Here is a 24139-nt window from a genome sequence, read left to right on the forward strand (position 1 = left end):
ATGTTCCGTACACGTGAATGTATTGGGAAGAAGCCATGATATATGGCACAGTGGGATGTTGCCACTGCCATCCACTTTACATTGGTTTGAGAACGGAATGTTTCTGTACTTGTAGATTTTGGTTTTCTCTGATTTCCTAAAATCATTTAAGATAAATGCCATTGTCATTCGTTTAAAAAGGACACGACCGATTTCCTTCCCTATCGTTTCCAAAACCAAACTTGTACTTCATCTCCAATGACCTCGTTGTCAACGGGACGTTAAACCCCATATACCATCCTGAGACAGAAGGTGAAAGTAGGAGACAGATAATTGCACTGGTCACAGGATAACTTCTCCTTCATTTCGTATTATTTCCCATTATGGAATGAGAGGAACAATGAGAAACTTAGTGTTCTCTAACGTTAAACATGTTTTCGAGTGTATTTAGCCGGAAAATATTCATTAGACATCTCTGTTGTCAGTGTTGTTTCTTCCGTCCTTCCTTCGAATTATCCTACAAAATGATTCACTTCCGTAATTAAATTGAGGAGATATAACTTTTTCCCATTTATTGTTTTTGTTTTTATTCTTTCGGTTTTGTTCGTGTCTTAATACAAGCGTTATTCTTTTCTTTGATACAGAATTTTGTATCCAAGTCAATCCAAATTTGTCAATGCAATCGTGAAACGGTGGGCACTGGCGAAGTGTTACTTCCACGTTGTCTATACTTTGGTAACATGTTGTTTACGGGTGCTATGCGTCAATTTCAAATGTACGCGTAAGTGCTAATGTAAGCAAATGCATAGTAAATAGAGTGGGAAGTAATTAAGAAAGATAAATTATTATAACTACCACAGTACTACCGACATTGAACGTGAAAACAAGTCTGAAGTGATGAGTGAACGTGTAGTTAATTTTTTGCAGTTGTCAAGATACGTTCAGCCTAATATGTGCATGATTTCGTGGTGATTGTTTGTGAGATTAAATAGATCGGTAATGAGACGATAGCCTGCATCAGACAGTCAGTAGATATCGGTTGTATTTGATTGATTATTGTGTCTATATTTCGTGATATGCTCTGTTTACATTTTTGGAGAAGAACTTGTATTTATTGCAGCATTATTATAAAGCAGAAAAAGTAACGTTAATTTACATCTGAGAAGGTGGTAGCAATAACTCATTTTGTAGACGAAAATGATCACAGTGCCTCTTCGGGCCTTGTTAGTATGTACATAGTACATTATATGCATCAAAATACGTCTTGATTTTTTCTGTTATTTATTTCTAAATTTACCATATAGTAGTTTGACATACGGAAAAGTGCATTAAATGCAACGGATATGTAACTATAGCCGTACGGTTCTGATTTATCTGTTACTATATGCTCAATATTTGTTGGATTCGCCTACTTTCAAACATATTGCCACTTTCTGCCCTAATCCATGTGTCGCTGCGGTGGATAGGTTATCACCAAAACCCAAATTTCAGGGCAGTAGAGGCCTATGGATAAAATAGCAGTTTTTGCTAAGTTACACTAAAGCGTTTAGTACTTTACATTGTAACCGGCTATTGTTTGGAATTACCACTGTACCGTGTGTGAATGTTTTCATGTAATAAAAAGGTTATATGCACTTGTAAGTACTAGAATATTTAATAAATCAAAATTTTGCATGGGATAGGTACACACTATTTCAACACAATCCATTATGTCAGTAACACACATCTAAATAGTATTCTATTTTTTCCCCTATTCTCACACAGTAAGCAGAGCCACTGGATGACTATTATTTGCAACTGAAGAATTACTTAAGTGCACAACAGATTGCCAGAGTCAAAGAGGGACAAATGACACTCTTGAAGCGACTCGAAGTGGATTCCTGCTGCTAGAAAACTGAAAACGTAAGGGACCATTTTTTTATTATTCTTTCAGGGAGTGTGATATTGTTCTCTAGTACTATTGCTCAATATGATTTAATAGAGCCTGAAAGAATGTTGGTAGGATGTCAATATGCCTGTTATTAAGAGTTCCTCCAACTTGTGAGACAGCATATTGTGCTACATGGAACCAGTGGTTCATTTTGGAAGATCAAAGCACATGTCTGGGCATTCCATAGTGTATTGTGAATTTGTGACAGTCTGTGTTTGTTTACGCAGGCAATCTCATTCAGTAGAGCTGCCTTATAAGTTGCTTGTGTTGTCTTAGTACTTCAATTTATTGTATTTCAAAGGATCATGTGCTGCAAAAACAATTATTTGTCATTTTTTGAACAGTATTTCTATAGTTACTGTTGTTTTGGTACTTTTTGTAAAATATTTGAAATCAACTGGTCTGTCTTGAAGTCGTCATAATAAAATGAAATAGTTCCAATATACATATACACAGAACATGTAAGTATGTGAATTGGATGGGTGGTCAGCTCATGGCCTTGCTGAAGGAACCTTCCTGACATTTATGAAAAGGAAATAAAGATGGACAGACCCCATCCTTGCAAATATGAAGTCAATTCGAAAGAACTGTACTGCCTCATTCGATTGGTCCCTACTCGTCAGTGTTCTTTTGATCATTCACAATTTGCACCAAATATGTATAATAAAACCAGAGTTTCACAATGCCCTACTGATTGCACTAAGGATACCCACTGATGTCTCCAGGTCCAAGTATATGCACATTTCCATGTCCTTCCTTCAGTCCATATGGAAAACTGAGTCACCATCATCCCTTATGTGTGAGTTGTAAAGGTCAGGAGAATGACAAGGCATTAGTATTATTCACTATATATCAAGGCGTATTCACTTGTAAAAGCATTACATTGGTATTGTGATGGTAATGTGACAGGGTGTTGTAGTTCTCTGTTTTCATTATTATTCCGTACTGTGAGTCCTCTATCTCATCTTTAATTTTGTAGTGTGCATTACATAAGAAATGTATTTTAGGTACTTTTTAACTCATTGGCGATTTATTACATTGTTTTATTCTCCGGTGGAAAAATGCTGTTTCAGATTTTTTGTTCATTTTTCCTTAGTACTGTAAATAAGTTCAAACTGGCTTTTGTTCCATGATTATGTATAGAGCTGTTAGTGAACTATGTGGTAATGTTTTCTGTGCTGTGCAAACAGATTGATAGGTGTACTCATTTGGGCTGCAGATTCCTCGATTTGTGCCATAGGGTGGTGGGGTTTCAGATTCCGCTGGATAGGTCAGGAGTCCACTACACACAGCAGGCGGCTACACGGGTAGCAGGGGTTGTGTGGTGTGGACTGGGTGGTTTTTTTAGGTTAGATGGCCTCGGGTAAGTACAGAAAGGGCCTCAAAGGGTGCGGGACAAAGTCAGGACATGCAGGGACCAAGCAGCAATTGGTATTGTAATTGTAAACTGTTGAAGCTTCGTTGATAAAGTATCGGAACGTCATGCGCTGATAGAAAGCACCGAAGCTGAAATCGTTATGGGTACGGAAAGCTGGCTGAAGCCAGAGATAAATTTTGCTGAAATTTTTACAAAGGCACTGATGGTGTTTAGAAAGAATAGATTGCATGCGACCGGTGGTGGCATGTTGGTCGCTGTTAATAGTAGTTTATTCTGTAGTGAAATAGAAGTGGATGTTGTTGTTGTTGTTGTCTTCAGTCCTGAGACTGGTTTGATGCAGCTCTCCATGCTACTCTATCCTGTGCAAGCTACTTCATCTCCCAGTACCTACTGCAACCTACATCCTTCTGAATCTGCTTAGTGTATTCATCTCTTGGTCTCCCTCTACGATTTTTACCCTCCACACTGCCCTCCAATACTAAATTGGTGATCCCTTGATGCCTCAGAATATGTCCTACCAACCGATCCCTTCTTCTGGTCAAGTTGTGCCACAAACTTCTCTTCTCCCCAATCCTATTCAATACTTCCTCATTAGTTATGTGATCTACCCATATAATCTTCAGCATTCTTCTGTAGCACCACATTTCGAAAGCTTCTATTCTCTTCTTGTCCAAACTAGTTATCGTCCATGTTTCACTTCCATACATGCCTACACTCCAAACAAATACTTTCAGAAACGACTTCCTGATACATAAATCTATATTCGATGTTAACAAAATTCTCTTCTTCAGAAACGCTTTCCTTGCCATTGCCAGTCTACGTTTTATATCCTCTCTACTACGATCATCATCAGTTATTTTGCTCCCCAAATAGCAAAACTCCTTTACTACTTTAAGTGTCTCATTTCCTAATCAAATTCCCTCAGCATCACCCGATTTAATTTGATTACATTCCATTATCATCGTTTTGCTTTTGTTGATGTTCATCTTATATCCTCTTTTCAAGACACTGTCCATTCCGTTCAACTGCTCTTCCAAGTCCTTTGCCGTCTCTGACAGAATTACAATGTCATCGGCGAACCTCAAAGTTTTTACTTCTTCTCCATGAATTTTAATACCTACTCCAAATTTTTCTTTTGTTTCCTTTACTGCTTGCTCAATATACAGATTGAATAACATCGGGGAGAGGCTACAACCCTGTCTCACTCCTTTCCCAACCACTGCTTCCCTTTCATGCCCCTCGACTCTAATAACTGCCATCTGGTTTCTGTACAACTTGTAAATAGCCTTTCGCTCCCTGTATTTTACCCCTACCAACTTTAGAATTGTAAAGAGAGTATTCCAGTCAACATTGTCAAAAGCTTTCTCTAAGTCTACAAATGCTAGAAACGTAGGTTTGCCTTTTCTTAATCTTTCTTCTAAGATAAGTCGTAAGGTCAGTATTGCCTCACGTGTTCCAACATTTCTGTGGAATCCAAACTGATCCTCCCCGAGGTCCGCATCTGCCAGTTTTTCCATTCGACTGTGAGGAATTCGTGTTAGTATTTTGCAGCTGAACTGATAGTTCGGTAATTTTCACATCTGTCAGCACCTGCTTTCTTTGGGATTGGAATTATTATATTATTCTTGAAGTCTGAGGGTGTTTCACCCGTCTCATACATCTTACTCACCAGCTGGTAGAGTTTTGTCATGACTGGCTCTCCCAAGGCCGTCAGTAGTTGTAATGGAATGTTGTCTACTCCGGGGGCCTTGTTTCGACTCAGGTCTTTCAGTGGTCTGTCAAACTCTTCACGCAGTATCTTACCTCCCATTTCGTCTTCATCTACATCATCTTCCATTTCCATAATATTGTCCTCAAGTACATCACCCTTGTATAAACCTTCTATATACTCCTTCCACCTTTCTGCCTTCCCTTCTTTGCTTAGAACTGGGTTGCCATCTGAGCTCTTGATATTCATACATGTGGTTCTCTTCTCTCCAAAGGTCTCTTTAATTTTCCTGTAGGCAGTATCTATCTTACCCCTAGTGAGATAAGCTTCTACATCCTTACATTTGTCCTCTAGCCATCCCTGCTTAGCCATTTTGCACTTCCTGTCAATCTCATTTTTGAGACGTTTGTATTCCTTTTTGCCTGCTTCATTTACTGCATTTTTATATTTTCTCCTTTCATCAATTAAATTCAATATTTCTTCTGCTACCCAAGGATTTCTAGCAGCCCTCGTCTTTTTACCTACTTTATCCTCTGCTGCCTTCACTACTTCATCCCTCAGAGCTACCCATTCTTTTTCTACTGTGTTTCTTTCCTCCATTGCTGTCAATTGTTTCCTTATGCTCTCCTTGAAACTCTGTACAACCTTTGGTTCTTTCAACTTATCCAGATCCCATGTCCTTAAATTCCCACCTTTTTGCAGTTTCTTCAGTTTTAACCTACAGGTCATAACCAATAGATTGTGGTCAGAGTCCACATCTGCCCCAGGAAATGTCCTACAATTTAAAACCTGATTCCTAAATCTCTGTCTTACCATTATATAATCTATCTGATACCTTTTAGTATCTCCAGGATTCTTCCATGTATACAACCTTCTTTTATGATTCTTGAACCAAGTGTTAGCTATGATTAAGTTATGCTCTGTGCAAAATTCTACCAGACGGCTTCCTCTTTCATTTCTTAGCCCCAATCCATAATCACCTACTATGTTTCCTTCTCTCCCTTTTCCTACTGACGAATTCCAGTCACCCATGACTATTAAATTTTCGTCTCCCTTCACTACCTGAAGTGGATAGTTCTTGTGAATTATTGTGGGTGGAGGTTATACTCAACAACCGAACTAGGTTAATAATTGGCTCCTTTCGCCAACCTTCCGACTCAGCAGCATTAGTGGCAAAACAACTGAGAGAAAAATCTAGAATACATTTCACATAAATTTCCTCAGCATGTTATAGTCTTAGGTGGAGATTTCTATTTACCAGATGTAGACTGGGGCACTCAGATGTTTAGGGACAGAGCATCAAGTGACATTATACTGAGTGCACTATCTGAAAATTACCTTGAGTAATTAAACAGACTCGTGGAGATAATATCTTGGACCTACTGATAACAACCAGACCCAACCTTTTCGAATCTGTAAGCACAGAACACAGAATCGGTGAGCATAAGGCTGTTGCAGCATCCCTGAATATGGAAAGTAAATAGGAATATAAAAAAAAAGGGAAGATGGTTTATCTGTTTAGCAAGAGTAATAGGAGGCAGATTTCAGACTACCCAACAGATTAAAATGAAAATTTCTGTTCCGACACTGACAGTGTTTTGTGTTTATGGAAAATGTTCAAGACAATCGTAAAATGCATTTTAGACGGGTATGTGCCGAGTAAAACTGTGAGGGTGAAGGAAAACCCACCGTGGTTCACCCTCTCAGGCAAACAGAAGCTAAACGATGTCAAAGTCAGTGTAAGGAGGGCTATGCCTGAAGCGTTGAGTGAATTCAAAAGTAAAATTCTATTTACCGACTTGACAGAAAATCCTAGGAAGTTCTGGTATTATGTTAAATCGGTAAGGGGCTCTCGAAACAGCATATCCAGACACTCCGGGATGACAATGGCATTGTAACAGAGGATGACACGCATAAAGCGGAAATACTAAACACCTTTTTTCAAAGCTGTTTCACAGAGGAAGACCGCACTGAAGTTCCTTCTCTAAATCCTCGCACAAACGAAAAATGGCTGACATTGAAATAAGTGTCCAAGGAATAGTAAAGCAACTGAAATCACTCAACAGAGGAAAGTCCACTGGACCTGACGGGATACCAATTCGATTCTAAACAGAGTACGCGAAAGAACTTGCCCCCCCCCCCCCCCCACTTCTAACAGCTGTGTACTGCAAGACTCTAGAGGATTGGAATGTTCCAAATGATTGGAAAAGAGCACAGATAGTTCCAGTTTTCAAGAAGCGCCATCAAGCAGTTGTGCAAAACTATAGGCCTATATCTCTGACATCGATCTGTTGTAGAATTTTAGAACGTGTTTTTTGCTCACGTATCATGTCATTTCTGGAAACCTAGAATCTACTCTGTAGGAATCAACATGGATTCCGGAAACAGCGATCGTGAGAGACCCAACTCGCTTTATTTGTTCATGAGACCCAGAAAACATTAGGTACAGGCTCCCAGGTAGATGCTATTTTTCTTGACTTCCGGAAGGTGTTGGATACAGTTCTGAAATGTCACCTGATAAACAAATTAAGAGCCTATGGAATATCAGGTCAGCTGTGTGACTGGATTGAAGAGTTTTTAGCAAACAGAACACAGCATGTTGTTATCAATGGAGAGAAGTCTACATACGTTAAAGTAACCTCTGGCGGGCCACAGGGGAGTGTTATGGGACAATTGCTTGTCACTATATATATAAATGACCTAGTAGATAGTGTCAGAAGTTCCTTGCAGCTTTTCGTGGGTGGTGCTGTAGTATACAGAGAAGTTAAAGCATTAGAAAATTGCAGCAAAATGCAGGAAGATATGCAGCTGTTTGGCACTTGGTGCAGGGAGTAGCAACTGACCCTTAGCGTACACACATGTAATGTATTGTGAATACATAGAAAGAAGGATCCTTTATTGTATGATTATATGATAGCGGAACAAACTCTGGTTGCAGTTACTTCTGTAAAATATCTGGGAGTATGCATACAGAAGGATTTGAAGTGTAATGATCATATAAAATCAAATGTTGGTAAGGCGGGTGCCAGGTTGAGATTCATTGGGAGAGTCATTAGAAAATGTAGTCTCTCAACAAAGGAGGTGGCTTACAAAACACTCATTCGACCTACACTTGAGTATTCCTCATCAGTGTGGGATCCATACCAGGTTGGGTTGATAGAGAAGATCCAAAGAAGAGTGGCGTGTTTCGTCACTGGGTTATTTGGTAAGCGTGATAGCGTCACGGAGATGTTTAGCAAACTCAAGTGGCAGTCTCTGCAAGAGAGATGCTCTGCATCACGGTGTAGCTTGCTGTCCAGGTTTCGAAAGGGTGCGTTTCTGGATGAGGTATCGAATATATATTGCTTCCGCCTACTTATACCTCCTGAGGAGATCACAAATGTAAAATTAGAGAGATTCCAGTGTGCACAGAGGCTTTCCGGCAGTCGTTCTTCCCGTGAACCATACGCGACTGGAGCCGAAAAGGGGGGTAATGACAGTGGCACGTAAAGTGCCCTGTGCCACACACCGTTGGCTGGCTTTCTGAGTGTGGATGTAGATAAGGATACATAATTGTCACATAATTCTTTAAAATTAGCTCTACTGCTACTATTAATTATTGCACTGGTCTGTGTTTCAAAACTTTTTTTTTGAGGTGATAGTTTTTTATGTGATCGTTTATATTTAGGGCATAGTGAATTCAAAATGTAACTCGTGTTGCTCAGTCAGGTCACATTTCGTCACTGCCTCAATATTTAAGTAGTAGTACTAGTAATAGTAGTAGTCCGTTAGGTATATAATTCATCCAAATGTTTAAAATTTTTAAGTTTATTGTCGCAATCAAAATTATTTCCAAATTGTATAGCTATATTAAATGTATCATATCCAAATAAATGTAATTAAGAAGGATGAAAACATACTTCTAATTATCTGTGTTTTGTTTAAGACGTTGAAAATGACCCTAGAGGTACAGCCATAGCTGGCTACTCTGTATAGAGAGATGAAGGTGGCATCTCTGTGGGAAAGAATTGTGGGGGTTGAGCTGATCTTGCTTTTAGCTTGTTGCAACGTGACTTGAGCTCTCTGAGTGAAAGCAACATTTTTTACAAAATGAATCGAAAGTGAAAGAATCTTTTCGACTGATTTTTCTTGTTGTGGTAAAGTTATCATATCACCTAGGAAGTTAAAAATTACTCCTTTTGTAAGGAAAATGTATGATGCATACTTTGGACTTAGTGATTAGGACAAGCCCTTCACACAACACATATGCTGTAAAAAGTGTGTTGAAAGTTTATGGTGTTGGAGCAAAAAGCAGCAGAAGTGTCGTGGTTTGGATGTACCTGGTGATGTAAAATGCCTGGCCATGTATAAGTTGGGGTAAATGCCTGGAATTCATGGCACTTATAAACAAAATTTAAATTGATATTTGGTATTGGGAAAGGTGCTTTGCAACAATGTTTCTGTAGTGGTTAGGCAACCAAATTGAAAAATCTACATGAGTGTTAGGGAAGATTTATTAGGGGAATTAAAGTCAACTGTAAACGTAACTATACATTATTAATGAGGTCAGTTCTTGGGGTAGTAATTACTGTAATAAAAAAAGGAACCAAAACTCAAGTTCAAAAAGTAATTCTTGAAATAAACTATAGTTTATATTAAGTAGGCAGGCTGTATTTTGTAATCTTACTTACACTGTACTCCTGAAAAAATATCAGAGTTAAAACAGTTTATCCATAATGATTTTAATTAGGGATGAGTCTTGTGCCGATTCTTAATTCACAAGTCAAAGAATCGTCGATTCTGTAGGAATCAACTAGCACTGGAATTAAATCATTCCAGTGTCTCCAGTATCAATTCTTTGCAATTAAATCTTTTTTATGTTAGTATTCTCATTTTATCTTCATAGCAGTGCAGTCGTACGAAAGTAGATAAAGAAAAGAGCAGAATAGAAAACTAGTCTGTCTCAAATGTCACTCCATCTGACAAAGCCTTTTTTTCTTTCCCTGAGGATATTTCAACATTTGAGGATACATTTATCAAGAAACACATGCCATTTGTTTAATATGTTCAGTAATAATTTTAACAATAATCATTCTTTCGTAATATTCAGAGATTTGTTGCAGATTATAGTGTGTTACTTTGCAAAGCGATGACCCAAGGACAAAATTTTTTGATACTGGCTTAGCACTGTGTGTGTGTGTGTGTGTGTGCGTGTGTGTGCGCGTGTGTGTGTGTGTGTGCGCGCGCGCGCGCGCATGGCCTTCCTTGGTACAGCAAGTTGGAATGGTAGTAAAAAAAAAAAAAACACCTCTACCCATTTTCCTATCCTCCTCAGTCCTCTTCCTTCCCCTACAACCCTTCTGCTGGAGGAAAGAGCCACTGGCTCTGAAAGCTTTTAGTAAAACTTTTTTTGTAATGTGTGTGTTCCTGCTGCCGTTTGGTGAGTAGACTTTTTTTTATCTGTCTGACAAATACGTTGAATGGTGGCTTTTCATAGATTCATCAAGCAGAAGTTTGAAATCTGAACCGCTCGCCATGTGCAGTGTGATAGCTTCTCTTCCAGTCGCTCATTCAATGCAGTTGATTGAAACCTACTGTAGTATGGAAGATCTCTGAACAGCTCTGAAATATGATCATCACAAATGGAGACAAAGTTAGTTTTTGAGCTTAGCACAGTGTATGCTTAATGTTCTAACCCAACAACACACTGATTAATTGCTCGAACAGTACACCTCCGTGGAAGACAAGGTACAATACATTTAGCAATATACAAGCCTTATGCTCTGGCCAACGGGATGCACCCGGCAGGCTGCGCATGCAGCTGCTGTCATATTAGCAATGTCCAAATCAAGCACGAACTATGAAATGGCGCACCCACATTATTGGTAGTTACAGATCTCCTCTGCCTTTGTTTGAGCACTGTCCTCATGTCCATTTCTTCTGTGATCGACATAGCTTGTTGCTTCGTGACGCTCTATCACTGGTACATAGTTGTGGAAGTGATAAGAGCACAGACAGGTGCGGCGGTTGCCTCCCAGTGAGGGGCCATATGGTAGGACAGGTGAGACTGGTGCAGTGTCCATTTCCACCTCTCAGTCCATCCCCAAGGAAGGAGGTTGTGGCGGGCCGAACAGGCAGTACCAGCTGCGATGGTGGCGCCAGCAGCAGAGGCATTAGCTGCCACAGTATGAAAGCTGGGATCCCACTGTGGCTCCCGACAGCTGAAGGGGCACCCACAACAGAGGAGACAGCTGTGTAAACATCAGCAGCAGTGGTGGAGAAGATGAGGACACCGGCTGCAATGTAGGAGACATCCAGGCAGATGGAAGACATGGGGCATGAGGGGCACACAAGAGCGGGAGAGGTGCACCAGGTACATAGTCCCATACACAATGTCATAGTTGGTCGACGTGTTATGATGCCACCTCCTGAGTTGTGCGAACATCATAGAGGGATCAACCACTGGTACTTTCGATTACCACTGGCACCCATTTCAGCTGGCAGCCAAATCTGCAAGTTCAAACAGCTGTGCCACACCAGAAGTGTTGAAGCACTGGTGCCGGTGGATGGCCTGGTGTTTTCCGAAGCAGGTGTAGTAGAGTCTGGTGCTGACAACTGTGCATCGATCCTGCTGGGCTCTTATCGCCAACAGGGGTGAACCTATAAGAACTGAGGAACTGGTGAAGAGGTGTTTCTGGTTACACATCCAAAATGTATTTTTTCATCTGAGTCTTAAATGTTCGTACTAGTAGATCTGCTTTTCCATTTGTTTGATGGTAGAAAGAAGGAGCTGTGGCGTGGCGAACACTAATTTTTTTACAAAAATCTTCAAACTCCTGATATATGAACTGCAGCCGTTGTTGATAACTAACATGTAGAAGAAAAAGAAAAAAAAATTGACAAAGCAGCCAACACAATACATATGGAAACTTAGAATAAGCATCAGTTACAAGGCAGTAGAAATTAAAAAAAAAAAAAGTCCCACAAAATGTACATGAATTTGTTCCCGAGGTTGCTGTGGATCTGGCCATGGTTACGAGGAACCACGGGGAGCCACCTGATGGGTGGCACACTGTGGGCAGACTGCAACAACTCGCATTATTTCCCCAACAATGCCTGGCAAGAGAACACGTCTATGTGCTAACACCTTTGCACGTGACACAATCCAGTGGTCTACATGTAACAAATGCATAACCTTACACCGAAGGGCTGATGGGACTACAACCCAAGGAGCGGTGTCTGCTGTAACTCATGGAAGCACTCTGTCCCTAACAGAAAGATGATTTTGTAGTGCAAAATAATTTCTCAAAGGATCAAAAGCATGGCCTGAATGTTTATTTAAAGCAGGGTTCACTGATACTGTGGCTGCAATTGTAATGCTACTCGTGGGAAAATATCAACAACGTTTTGAGCTTCCACATCTAAATGAAAACAAAGTAATGATTCTTCATTAAACTCTGGATCTGGACTAATCGATGTGTTGTGTCGCAGGTTGAAAATGAATATCTTAATTGTATCGAGATAGGAAAATAACCCATTGCTGTAAGTGATGTGCAGCGTTGTCTGGCAAAGACAACGAAATGTTAAAAACAGACATCAGTGGTTTTGTAGCCTATGGTTAGGAGAAACTTAGATCCTTATAGAAAAGCATGAAATTCTTTTAGAGCATACACAATTGTCAAACCCTATTTCTCTATCTGAGAATAATGCTATTTGCACAGAATTTAAGGATTTAGAGGCATATGCAACAGGGCATTCAGAACTGTCTGCATACGTATGAGCACGGCTGATGCCGAGGTCAAACTGAGACACGTCCGTAGCTAACTTAAGTTGCTCTACCAGCTGAAAAGTGTCCAAACAAGAAACCAACTACAGTTTAAATTTCATCAACTTGAATGCTTGCTTGCAAGTCAGGGATTAGTGGTAAGGAACATCTTTCCATAATAATGTGTGGAGTGGTTGGGCCACAGCAGCAGTGTCTGGTATGAATTTGTTGTAGTACACAATTTTGCCTAAAACTGCTTGTAACTCCTTGACGGATGAGAGTGGCAATGTGGCAATAGCTTCAATATGTTGGCACAGTGGTTTAATGCCAGGATGCGACACTTCATAACTCAAATAAATAATGGAGGGTTGAAAAAACCGTGTCTTGTCCAAATTGTTCTTAAGCTTTGCAGACCGTAAGACAGAAAATAGAACACAAAGGTTCTGTAAATGTTTTTTAGAGGCGCCAGACACTAATATGTCATCTAAATAGATGGTGCAGCCTGTAACTGATGCAATAAGTTGCTCTAAAAAGGATTAAAAAAATAGCTGATGCACTTACCACTCCAAAAGTAAAATTCTGGTATTGATAAAGCCCGGTGGACTATTGGTAACTAGAAGTCATTTAAATTTTTCGTTGAGTAGCTGGAGTACATATGTCTCTGTTAAGTGTATTTTTGAAAAATAATGGCTCCCTTGTAATTCTGCTAACAGCCCATCAGGGTGCGGCAAAAGATAGGTATCAGTGATTAACTGTGTATTAATATATTTTTTTAAATAAAATAGAAAGAAACTTCCACATGGGAAAAATATATTAAAAACAAAGATTCCAAGACTTACCAAGCGGGAAAGCGCCGGTAGACAGGCACAATAAAATAACACACAAACACACACACAAAATTTCTAGCTTTCGCAACCAACGGTTGCTTCTTAAGGGGAGAGGGAAAGACGAAAGGATGTGGGTTTTAAGGGAGAGGGTAAGGAGTCATTCCAATCCCAGGAGTGGAAAGACTTACCTTAGGGGGAAAAAAGGATAGGTATATACTCGCGCGCGCGCGCGCGCACACACACACACACACACACACACACACACACACACACACACACGTAGACATATTTCCTGTAAATATGTCTGCTTGTGTCTGTATATGTATGGATGGATATGTGTGTGTGTGTGTGGGGGGGGGGGGGGGGGGCACGCGCGTATATACCTATCCTTTTTTTCCCCCTAAGGTAAGTCTTTCCGCTCCCGGGATTGGAATGACTCCTTACCCTCTCCCTTAAAACCCACATCCTTTCGTCTCTCCCTCTCCTTCCCTCTCCCCTTAAGAAGCAATTGTTGGTTGCGAAAGCTCGAAATTTTGTGTGTGTGTGTTTGTGTGTTGTTTTATTGTGCCTGTCTACCGGCGCTTTCCCGCTTGGTAAGACTTTGAATCTTTGTTTTTAATATATTTTTTAAAAATCACTGCAGGTAACTTTTTTTACTGTCACCATTGGAGCTGGCCATTCACTGGAAGAAGGAAGTCTAATAATATAAAGTGCTTGAAGATGATCTAATTCTGCCTTTACTTGCTCCTATAAAGGTACCGGTACCATTTGGTCCTAGAAAAAACAGGGGCAGGCACACTGTTTCATCATAATATGAGCCTGAAATTCTGTTGCTCAACCCAGTCCTGGTGAAAATAGAAAGGGAATGTCAGCACAGAGGGCATCTAATTGTTGATATGGAACTTTACCAGAAACCAAATGCACTTAACCAGAAACCAGATGCACTTCTTCATCGATGGAGGATTCAAAGACTTTAAAATCATCCTGACCAAACATTTTCAGTGTAAGCATTGTTAAAAACTAGGAATGGTGAACAACCACATTCTTGTAAGTCACAGATGCAGAAAACTGACCATGATGGGAACTTGTTTTTGTTATGACTCGTCAGCCTCCATGACACTGGAGTCAGAGGGGGAGAACCAAGGTCCACTTAAGTCTGAGAATTCACCAATGTTGCTGCTGCACCCGTATCCACCTCCATTTTCAGTGACTTGTTAACTGCACGCATTTCATTGTATAACTTGCTTTAAGACACTGTCACTACTGACACACTGTTCACATTCATGTTAATTTTGTCATACTCAGGTTTGGAAAGGATTACAAACAGAAGCAATATGTCCTTTCTTATGGCACCTATTACACATTGCCCACTTGTGGAGGCTGGTGTTCCTCCATTGCGGATCCGGCGCGACCGACTTCTGGCCGCTTATGCTGCCCACGTTTGTAGCTTGCCAGGGCACCCCAACTACCGTCTCCTGTTCCCGCACTCGATCGTCCATCTTCCAGACAGGCGGCCCCGGTCAGGGTGTACGATCGCGGTTTGCATCCGGGCTCTACTGTGTGGGATTGAGTTTTTTCCTCTCCCGCCTGTTTTCCGGGCCAATCTCCGTCTGCCCCCTTGGTGTGTGCGCCGACCATGCATTCGGCTGGATTTGGCACAGGGTCCGAAAGACTCAGTCCCTCCTCCGGCCCTCCGCCGCCGCTTTGTTTCTCTCCTTGCCGAGTTTCCCGGATCTGCCGTGGCCTATACCGACGGTTCGATGGTCTCTGGTCGCACTGGTTATGCTCTTACTCCAGAGGATCATTGTGAGCAACGGTCGCTGGCACCCGGGAACAGTGTATACACTGCCGAGTTGGTTGCCATCTATCGCGCCCTAGAGTATATCCGCTCCCGCTCAGGTGAGTCCTTTGTCATCTGTAGTGACTCCCTGACTGGTTTACGAGCTCTTGACCAGTGCTTTCCTCATTCCCGTCTGGTGATGGCCATCCACGAGTCGCTCCATGCTCTTGCCCGTTGCGGGCGCTCCGTGGTCTTTGTTTGGACCCCAGGTCATGTCGGCATCCCGGGCAATGAGCGGGTTGACACGCTGGCTAAACAGGCAGTGAGTTCACCGGCTCTGGAACTCGGCCTTATGGAGTGTGATCTCCTGTCGCTTTTGCGTCAGAAAGTGCTTGGTGCCTGGGGTGACGAGTGGCGCACCCTGCCCATGCCCAACAAACTTCGGGCGGTGAAGGAGACAACCGGTGTGTGGCGCTCCTCCATGCGGGCCTCTCGGAAGGACTCTGTGGTCCTCTGCCGGCTGCGCGTTGGCCACATGTGGCTGACGCACGGCCATTTGTTGCGCCGGGAGGACCCACCGCTATGTCGCTGCGGGGCAGCTCTGACGGTGGTCCACATTTTGGTGGACTGCCCGCTTTTAACAGGACTCAGGCAGACGTTTGCGCTGCCTGATACCCTCCCTGCCCTTTTATGTGATGACGTTGCTATGGCGGACCTCGTGTTGAGTTTTATTCGGGAGGGGGTTTTTATCGTATGATTTGAGTGTTTGTCCTTTTATTTCCTGTATTGACTTGGGCCTTTGGCCTGTGGTTTTAAACTGTGGGTTTTAATGTCATTTGGTGGTTGGCTTTTCCTTATTTTCATGGTCGGCCAACCACCTTCACACTTGGTATGATTTTAGTTCCGTTTGTCTGGTCTTTGTCTTTCTTGTATTGTGTCGTCCCTTGTCTCAGTTCTCCGTTTTTAACGACTGACAGTTTTTATTTCGTGTGATTTTATCGTGGAACAAGGGACCGATGACCTTAGCAGTCTGGTCCCTTCAATCCCACACCCAACCAACCAACACATTGCCCAGTTCTTGGGACACATGGTCCATTCTTGTTGAGTGAAGTAGTATGGACGTAAAGGCGGCAGAACACGAGGCTGAATGTCAATTACCTATTTTCCCTTGTGAACTAACTGAAGGGTGGGAAGGATAAAAGAAACTGATTTCTGAAACTTCGGGCCAGGCTTATATCCGATTACCTGCAGCCCGTGAAACTTCTAATGACTGAGCTATGTTCAGTAATTCCGTAAGTGTAAGAATTTCATACTGTAGAGCTCACTCTCAAATGTCCCTATTAGGAGCAAAATGTGTGATACATCACAAACCATTTGATTGACATAGAATTCCTTATGAACATTTGTCACAAAATCCGAACAACGTCTAAGTCCATGTAGTTCTGCTGCCCGTGCCCTGCACGACTGTTTGGCCGCTTTCGGCAGTGGTAGAATTCCACGTGAGCAGAAATAAATTGAGCACTTTCACAGTGGTAGATGGAAAGAAACTCACACATCTGATCAAAAGAAAGACTTGAAGGTTCTTGTAAGGTGGCAAGCTGACCCAACAACTGAAACCCGCGAAGTGAAATCCGTCTTGCACATGTTTAAGTCTGTTACTTCAAATGAAGGAGCTGGAAATGTTGTTGCAGCCATTTTTCATAAGCATTGTAGTCTTCTGCTTTACTGTCATACGCAGGGAAGGATGGTGGATATGTTGTTGATCAGACCACAGGTTGTGTCAATGTAATCATTAAACTGGAAATAGCAATTCTCAGCACCTGCTGTTGCCCGAGAAGGGATTTAAGCACTGCCTTGAAATCTAAAGCCAAAGGACTAATGACTGATGTGAAACACATGGAAATGAATACTGCACACATTGCCAAAAAGTATTCTAAACCCAGAACATAGTAATTTATTGCTCAAACAGTACACGCACAATCAACCCAAGCTACAGTACAACTATCAATACGCTATGTATTCATTACTGAGTGCCCCAGTAGAACCGGGCAGAACTTATCTTTTTATTGGAAAAAGCTTGGGAATTTTTAAGAATACCAGGAATTTTTTGTTGTTTTAGATTTCAGGTAAATGTTTATAATTTTGACTGGTACAAACTGATACTCTAACAAATAATTTCACTTTATGCCACAACTGTAGAACAATAGTGTAGTAATAAAACATAAACAAGACAATGACACCCAAAAAACATTGCAAAGAAAATTAGCCATTTACAACAGCAACAAAACACGATGCACACACAAGCATCTACCAATAGCAAAATGTGTCAAACGTCTTATGACGAAAACTATGCAATATTCAACAACAAAAGACCACTTTCAATGAACGCGATGTCACAATAGTTTACATTTCGAACAGGTCATGGGAAAATATTGTGAATGGTGGTTTGAGAAGTGTTACTTTGACTAAATTTCCTTTTACACAAGATAAATTGTGTTACATGGCAGATTGTATGATGAATTTGTAAAATCAAGGAGTGTTTGACTTGCATTCAAAAGTTAACGCTTTGAGGACTAGCCATATAGAAAAATTTCAGGGCCAGAAGACCAGCCATTTACGTCGTTATTCAAAATTTTACCTTTATATTTGTGTTTGATATATCTTAAGGGATAACTCTTTAGAGGACAAGTTTAGGGAGGTGGAGGTATTGTCCAAAATGAGATCTGGGTCAGTCTTGATCAAAACAGCATCCTCTGCTCAGTCTTATACATTACTTGCTTGTGACAATCTGGGGGATGTTTTTGTAACTGCCATGCCCCCAAAAGAGCTTAAATATGGTCCAGGCTATCGTATTTTACAGGGACCTTCTTTTGAAGTCTGACGATGAGCTGCGTGTCAATTTAGAGCAGTGGGGTGTAAATTTCGTCCGGCGTGTCCACCGGGGTTGGAGGGATAGTCAGGTTGCCACCGGTGCTTTCATCTTGGCCTTTGAAGGTGACACCTTACCAGAGAAGGTCAAGGTGATGCTCTATCATTGTAATGTCAAGCCCTATATCCCTCCCCCAATGCGGTGCTTTAAATGCTGGAAGTTCGGCCATATGTCTTCCCACTGTTCTTCCAGCATCACATGTCGAGATTGCAGATGCTCATCACATCCCAATATTCCATGTGCCCCGCCTCCCGTCTGTGTCAGCTGCGGAGAGCACCATTCGCCTTTCTTGCCAGACTGCAGGATTCTCCAGAAAGAAAGGAAAATCATGGAGTACAAGACCCTGGACCAACTTGCATACACAGAGGCTAAGAGAAAATTTGAATGCCTGCATCCTGTAAGTATGCCATTGTCTTACGCCGCCGCTACAACAGTTCTGGCCCAATCAGCTCCCCCAACCCCAGCCACCTCTCAGAGCTGGAAGACTACACCTGCTCTCCTGATGGTGCGAGAAGGGGGCATTTCCCTCACTTTTGCGCTCACACCACCTACTTAGGGAGCAACACACTTCTGTGGTGGAGAAGTGTAAGTCTTCTTTGGCTTCTCTCGCTAGGAAGGAGTCCCTTGGGTCACTCCCTTCCCAGGTTTCTGCTTGTGGGAAAGATGACATCCGCCAGTGGCTTAAGAGCTCAAAAGCAGCTGGTTGTAGGACTTCACGCTCATCCTCAGTCCTGGAGACTGAGCCAGTGACGTCTTTGCAGCCAGGGAAACCCAAGGAGCAGCGAGAGAAACCCAAAAAGAAGACCTCTAAGACCAAGGAAATTGCAGTGGCACTCACACCACTGCTGTCTACAAGCCCTGCAACTGAGGATGGGGTGGAGATTCTGGTGTCCGCTGAGGACCTAGATCTCGCCAGACACAACGGATATAGACTGCTCAGGCAATAAGTCGGTGGCAGCAGGTGACTCTGAGGCGTAAACTGCGTCATTGAATGTTCCATGCCTTCCCAGCTTCACAATGACGTCGTCCTTCAGTAGAATTGTAGAGGTTTTTTCCACCGCTAGGCTGAGCTACGGTAACTGTTATGCTTTACACCTACTATATGCATTGCCCTCCAGGAAACTTTGTTCCCGGCAATGTGGACCCCCACCCGCTGTGGCTATAGAGGATATTACAAGAACTGAAGCGACTACAATCGAGTGTCACCTGGAGTTTGCGTTTATGCCTAAACTCAGTCTGTAGTGACACTGTGCCCCCTTCAAACCCCTCTTGACGCTGTGGCTGTCAGAATAAGGATGACACAGGAAATAATTGTCTGCAATGTGTATCTTCCTCCAGATGGTGCAGTACCCCTGAACATATTAGCTGCACTAATTGATTGACTCCCTAAACCTTTCTTACTTTTGAGAGATTTTGACACCCATAATCCCTTGTAGGGTGGCACCATGCTTACGGTTCGAGGCAGAGATGTCGAAAGTTTACTGTCTCAGTTTGACCTCTGCCACTTAAATACTGGGGCCGCCACACATTTCAGTGTGGCTCGTGAAAGTTACTCGCCCATTGATTTATCAATTTGCAGCCCGGGACATCTTCCATCTATCCACTGGAGAGCACATGACGACCTGTGTGGTAGTGACCACTTCCCCATCTTCCTGTTATTGCTCTGGTGTCAGGCCCACGGATGCCTGCCCAGATGGGCTTTAAACAAGGCAGATTGGGGAACTTTCACCTCTGCTATAACCATTGAATCTCCCCCACATGGTAACATCGATGTGATGGTTGAGCAGGTGACTACAATTGTTTCTGTGGTAGAAACCGTGATCTCTCACTCTTTAGAGTGTCCCTGGCGTAAGGCAGTCCCTTGGTGGTCACCAGAAGTTGCTGAAGCAATTAAGGAGCGTCAGCGAGGTCTACAGCGACATAAGTGACACCCTGCTGTGGAGCATCTCATAGCCTTTAAACGGCTCCGTGCCCAAGTTCGCCAACTTTTCAAACGACAGATCCAGGAGTGTTGGGAGAGATATGACTCGATTATTGGGTGTCACACATCACCTTCCCAAGTCTGGGCAAAGGTCAAACGTATTTTCGGGCACCAGACCCCAACAGGTGTTCCTGGTGTTACCATAAGTGGCGTGTTATCTACCAACACAAATGCAATTGCCGACCGCTTTGCTCGAGCCTCCGCGTTGTAGAAATCCTCCCCACCCTCTCGCCTTTCGCACTCTTAAACAGCGGCTGGAAGGGAAAGTTCTCTCATTCACTACATGCCACAATGAATCCTGTAACACCCCATTTACAGAGTGGGAGCTCTTCTGTGCCTTTGCACATTGCCCTGACACAACACCTGGCCCAGATCAGATCCACGGTCAGATGATTAAACATATCTCATCTGACTATAAACGACGTCTCCTGGTCATCTTCAACTGGATCTGGTGCGATTACGTCTTTCCATTGCAGTGGCAGGAGAGCACCGTCATTCTGGTGCTTAAACCCTGTAAAAACCCGCTTGATGTTGATAGCTTTTGGCCTATCAGCCTCACTAACGTTCTTTGCAAGCTGCTGGAATGTATGGTGTGTCGGCAGTTGGGTTGGGTCAGGTCCTGGAGTCATGTGGCCTACTGGCTACATGTCAGGGCAGCTTTTGCCAGGGTCACTCTACCACTGACAATCTTGTGTTCCTCGAGTCTGCCATCCGAATAGCTTTTTCCGGACACCAATACCTGGTTGCAGTCTTATTTGATTTACGGAAAGCATACAATACCACCTGGCGACACCATATCCTTGCCACATTATACATGTGTGGTCTCCGAGGCCCGCTTCTGATTTTTCTCCAAAATTTTCTGTTGCTCCGTACTTTCCATGTCCAAGTTGCTGCCTCCCATAGTTCCACCCACATCCAGGAGAATGGGGTCCCGCAGGGCTCTGTATTGAGTGTGTGTGTTTATTTTTAGTGGCCATTAACGGTCTAGCAGCAGCTGTTGGGCCATCTGTCTCACCCTCTCTGTATGCAGATGACTTCTGCATTTCTTACTGCTCCACCAGTACTGGTGTTGCTGTGCATCGCCAACAGGGAGCCATCCACAAGGTGCAGGCATGGGCTCTAGCTCATGGTTTCCAGTTTTCAGCCGTGAAGACATGTGTCATGCATTTCTGTCTCTGTCGTTCTGTTCATCCGGAACCAGCACTTTACCTTAATGATGGTCCACTCACTGTCGTGGAGACCTATCAATTCTTAAGTCTGATTTTCGATGCTCGTTTGACTTGGCTTCCTCATCTTCATCAGCTTAAATGAAAATGTTGGCAGCACCTCCATGCCCTCTGCTGCCTGAGCAACACCAACTGGGGTGCTGATCACTCTATGTTGCTGCAGTTCTACAGAGCCCTTTTCCAATCCCGCATTGACTATGGGGGTTTGGTTTCTGGTTCAGTGGTGTTCTCAGCATTGCGTTTGATTGACTTATTGCTCCACTGCCGAGTGTGACTGGCAACAGGAGCTTTTAGGACAAGTCCAATGACCAGTGTACTGGTGGAGGCTGGAGTCCCTCCATTGAAGATCAGATGTACGCAATTGCTCGCCAGTTACATTGCACACATTCATAACTCTCCTGAACATCCTAACCACGGCGGGTCACCTCCTGCATGGGTGGCCCAGGTGAGGGCTAACGATTGGGGTTCACATGTGATCACTTCTGTCTTAACTGGAGTCCATGTCTTTACCACCTCTTCTCGAGGTCGATTCACGTTCACCTCCAAGGTGTCGCCCTAGGCCGAAGCTTCGCCTGGACCTTTCATGTGGCCCTACGGACTCCGTTAGCCCTGTGGCTCTCCGCTGTCACTTCCTCTCGATTCTTGATCTGTTCCAGGGCTCTGATGTGGTTTACACCAACGGCTCGGTGGCTGATGGTCGTGTTGGGTTTGCCTATGTTCTTGGTGGCCATATTGGACAGTATTCCTTACCCGATGGCTGCAGTGTATTCTTCACTGCAGAGCTGGTGGCCATATCTCGTGCACTTCAGTATCTCCGTTCTTGCCCTGGGGAGTTTTTTCTTTTATGTACTGACTCCTTGAGCAGCCTGAAAGCTATCGACCAGTACTACCCTTGTCATCCTTTGGTAGCATCCATCCCACCAGTCCCCCTCTTCCCAATCACAAGCTTTCAGAGAGCATTAAAAAATTCTATTTCCACTGCAGCATGTTAAAATTGGTATGATGAAATCCTTTATAAAGGCAGTGAACAAAGAAAATAGGGCTTTTACTTCCTTAAAACATTTATTTCCATGTATTGGTGAGGCCAAACTTAATGTAGGTATTTTTGATGGACCTCAGATCAGGGAGCTTATGAAAGATCCAAAATTTGGTGAGAGTGTGGAGGATACAGAGAGGAAAGCTTGTTTAGCATTGAAATCAATAACAAGCAACTTTCTTGGCAACTATAGGAGCCCAGAGTTTGAAAATGCTATCGAGGAACTACTTCAAAACTTCCAGGTTTTTGGTGCTTGTATGTCAATAAAAGATGCACTTTCTGAGCTCACATTTAGATTGCATTCCAGACAAATGTGGAGATTATAGCAAGCAGCAGGCTGAGCATTTTCAAAGTGATATTAGAGTGATTGAGGAGAGTTATCAGGGACAATAGGATGTGAAAATGCCTGTGGACTATTGCTCTTGCCTCAAGAGAGGCATTCCAAATGCAGAACACTTACGAAACCTTCAAAAAGACTTTCTTGCATAAAATTAATTTTAATGTATGATCTTATTACATAATTTAGACTTAATCCAAAAACTACTGTTTTGAATTCATAAACAGCATATATATTATATATAAAAATTTCTGAAATGTCGAATCTTAAGAAGTGAAGTAGCAATGAAACCTGACCTGACTCAACAAAATGAGTTGCATTTCTGGGTTTGGCATGCAGTGTAATATTAAGAATTAACTTACTAAACAGTGACCTCAAAAATGACACAGACCAGTGTTGTTAGTATGTAAACTGTGTCCATGTTTTGCACCTTTGTTCCTTGGAAAAGAATCCCATAACTATTTAACGTGCTGATGATCTTTTTTGCAAACATCTTCGAGTGTTCATTACATTTTAATTGAAAATCAATGTTCACTCCTAAAACTTTGTGTTTGTTACATAATCAGTAGGATTATCATCTACGCTCAATGTGACAGAGCTGTTTCTCCTCTTTGTGCTGAAATGCAAGGTACTTGTTTCCTTTATGTTCAGTGTTACTTTGTTACGTATTGCTCACTTGCAAACCTCATTAAGGGTTTCACATAATTTCTCTGTTTGGAGTTATGGTGTTTTATCTGTTACTGTGGTTTTGCTGTCGTCAACACACAGAACTTTTTCTCCGGGTCTTACATTCTCTGGAAAGTTATTGATATCAGGGCTAATCAAAAAGAAGGAACAGATTTCAAACTTATTGCTTCCAAAGTAAAAAAGATAGAAACAAAATCTGAATGTTTATGTCCTGAAGTTCTTCGTCTGAACCACCGTCCTGTTTGCTATCAGAACTGTGACCACTGGATATTGTGAAATCATCCTTTTCATCTACTTCTTGATCTGTATCACTGTCATCTTCATCCATCCACTGATTAACAATTTCATCAAGCTTAGCATCATTAAAACTGACATGTTTCTGTGAACATTTTGTACTATATGGAAGAAAACAGGTATGTAATTCATGAGGTGCTGTCTAGGAGACCACAACATGTGTCAACAACACGCGTCATCAGCAAACAAAGAAGGGGATCATGCAACTGATGACAAGACATTATAGGACTTGCGATATAAGGAAGGTAGGGGTGTATAGTAACATTCTGTTAGAACTGGTCATGGAGAGTGAGTTCAAAAATT

General features: G+C 42.4%; 1 protein-coding gene across 10 annotated transcripts in view; it reads left to right on the forward strand.

The window, feature by feature from the left end:
• The first annotated feature begins 582 nt into the window (after positions 1-582).
• The window catches only part of LOC126268066 (centrobin), a 245520-nt gene continuing 221963 nt past the window's right edge, over positions 583-24139 (forward strand). For 2 of the 10 annotated variants that reach the window (XM_049973505.1, XM_049973561.1), the window contains exons 1-2: positions 637-754; positions 1744-1881. The gene's annotated coding sequence lies outside the window, so the exon portion shown is untranslated. Of the gene's footprint in view, positions 1617-1743; positions 1882-24139 lie in introns of all 10 variants that reach the window. The other 8 variants (XM_049973514.1, XM_049973541.1, XM_049973580.1 and 5 more) reach the window with 6 other exon arrangements.

The sequence above is a fragment of the Schistocerca gregaria genome, chromosome 1, assembly GCF_023897955.1.
Source record: "Schistocerca gregaria isolate iqSchGreg1 chromosome 1, iqSchGreg1.2, whole genome shotgun sequence".
NCBI classification, from domain to species: domain Eukaryota; kingdom Metazoa; phylum Arthropoda; class Insecta; order Orthoptera; family Acrididae; genus Schistocerca; species Schistocerca gregaria.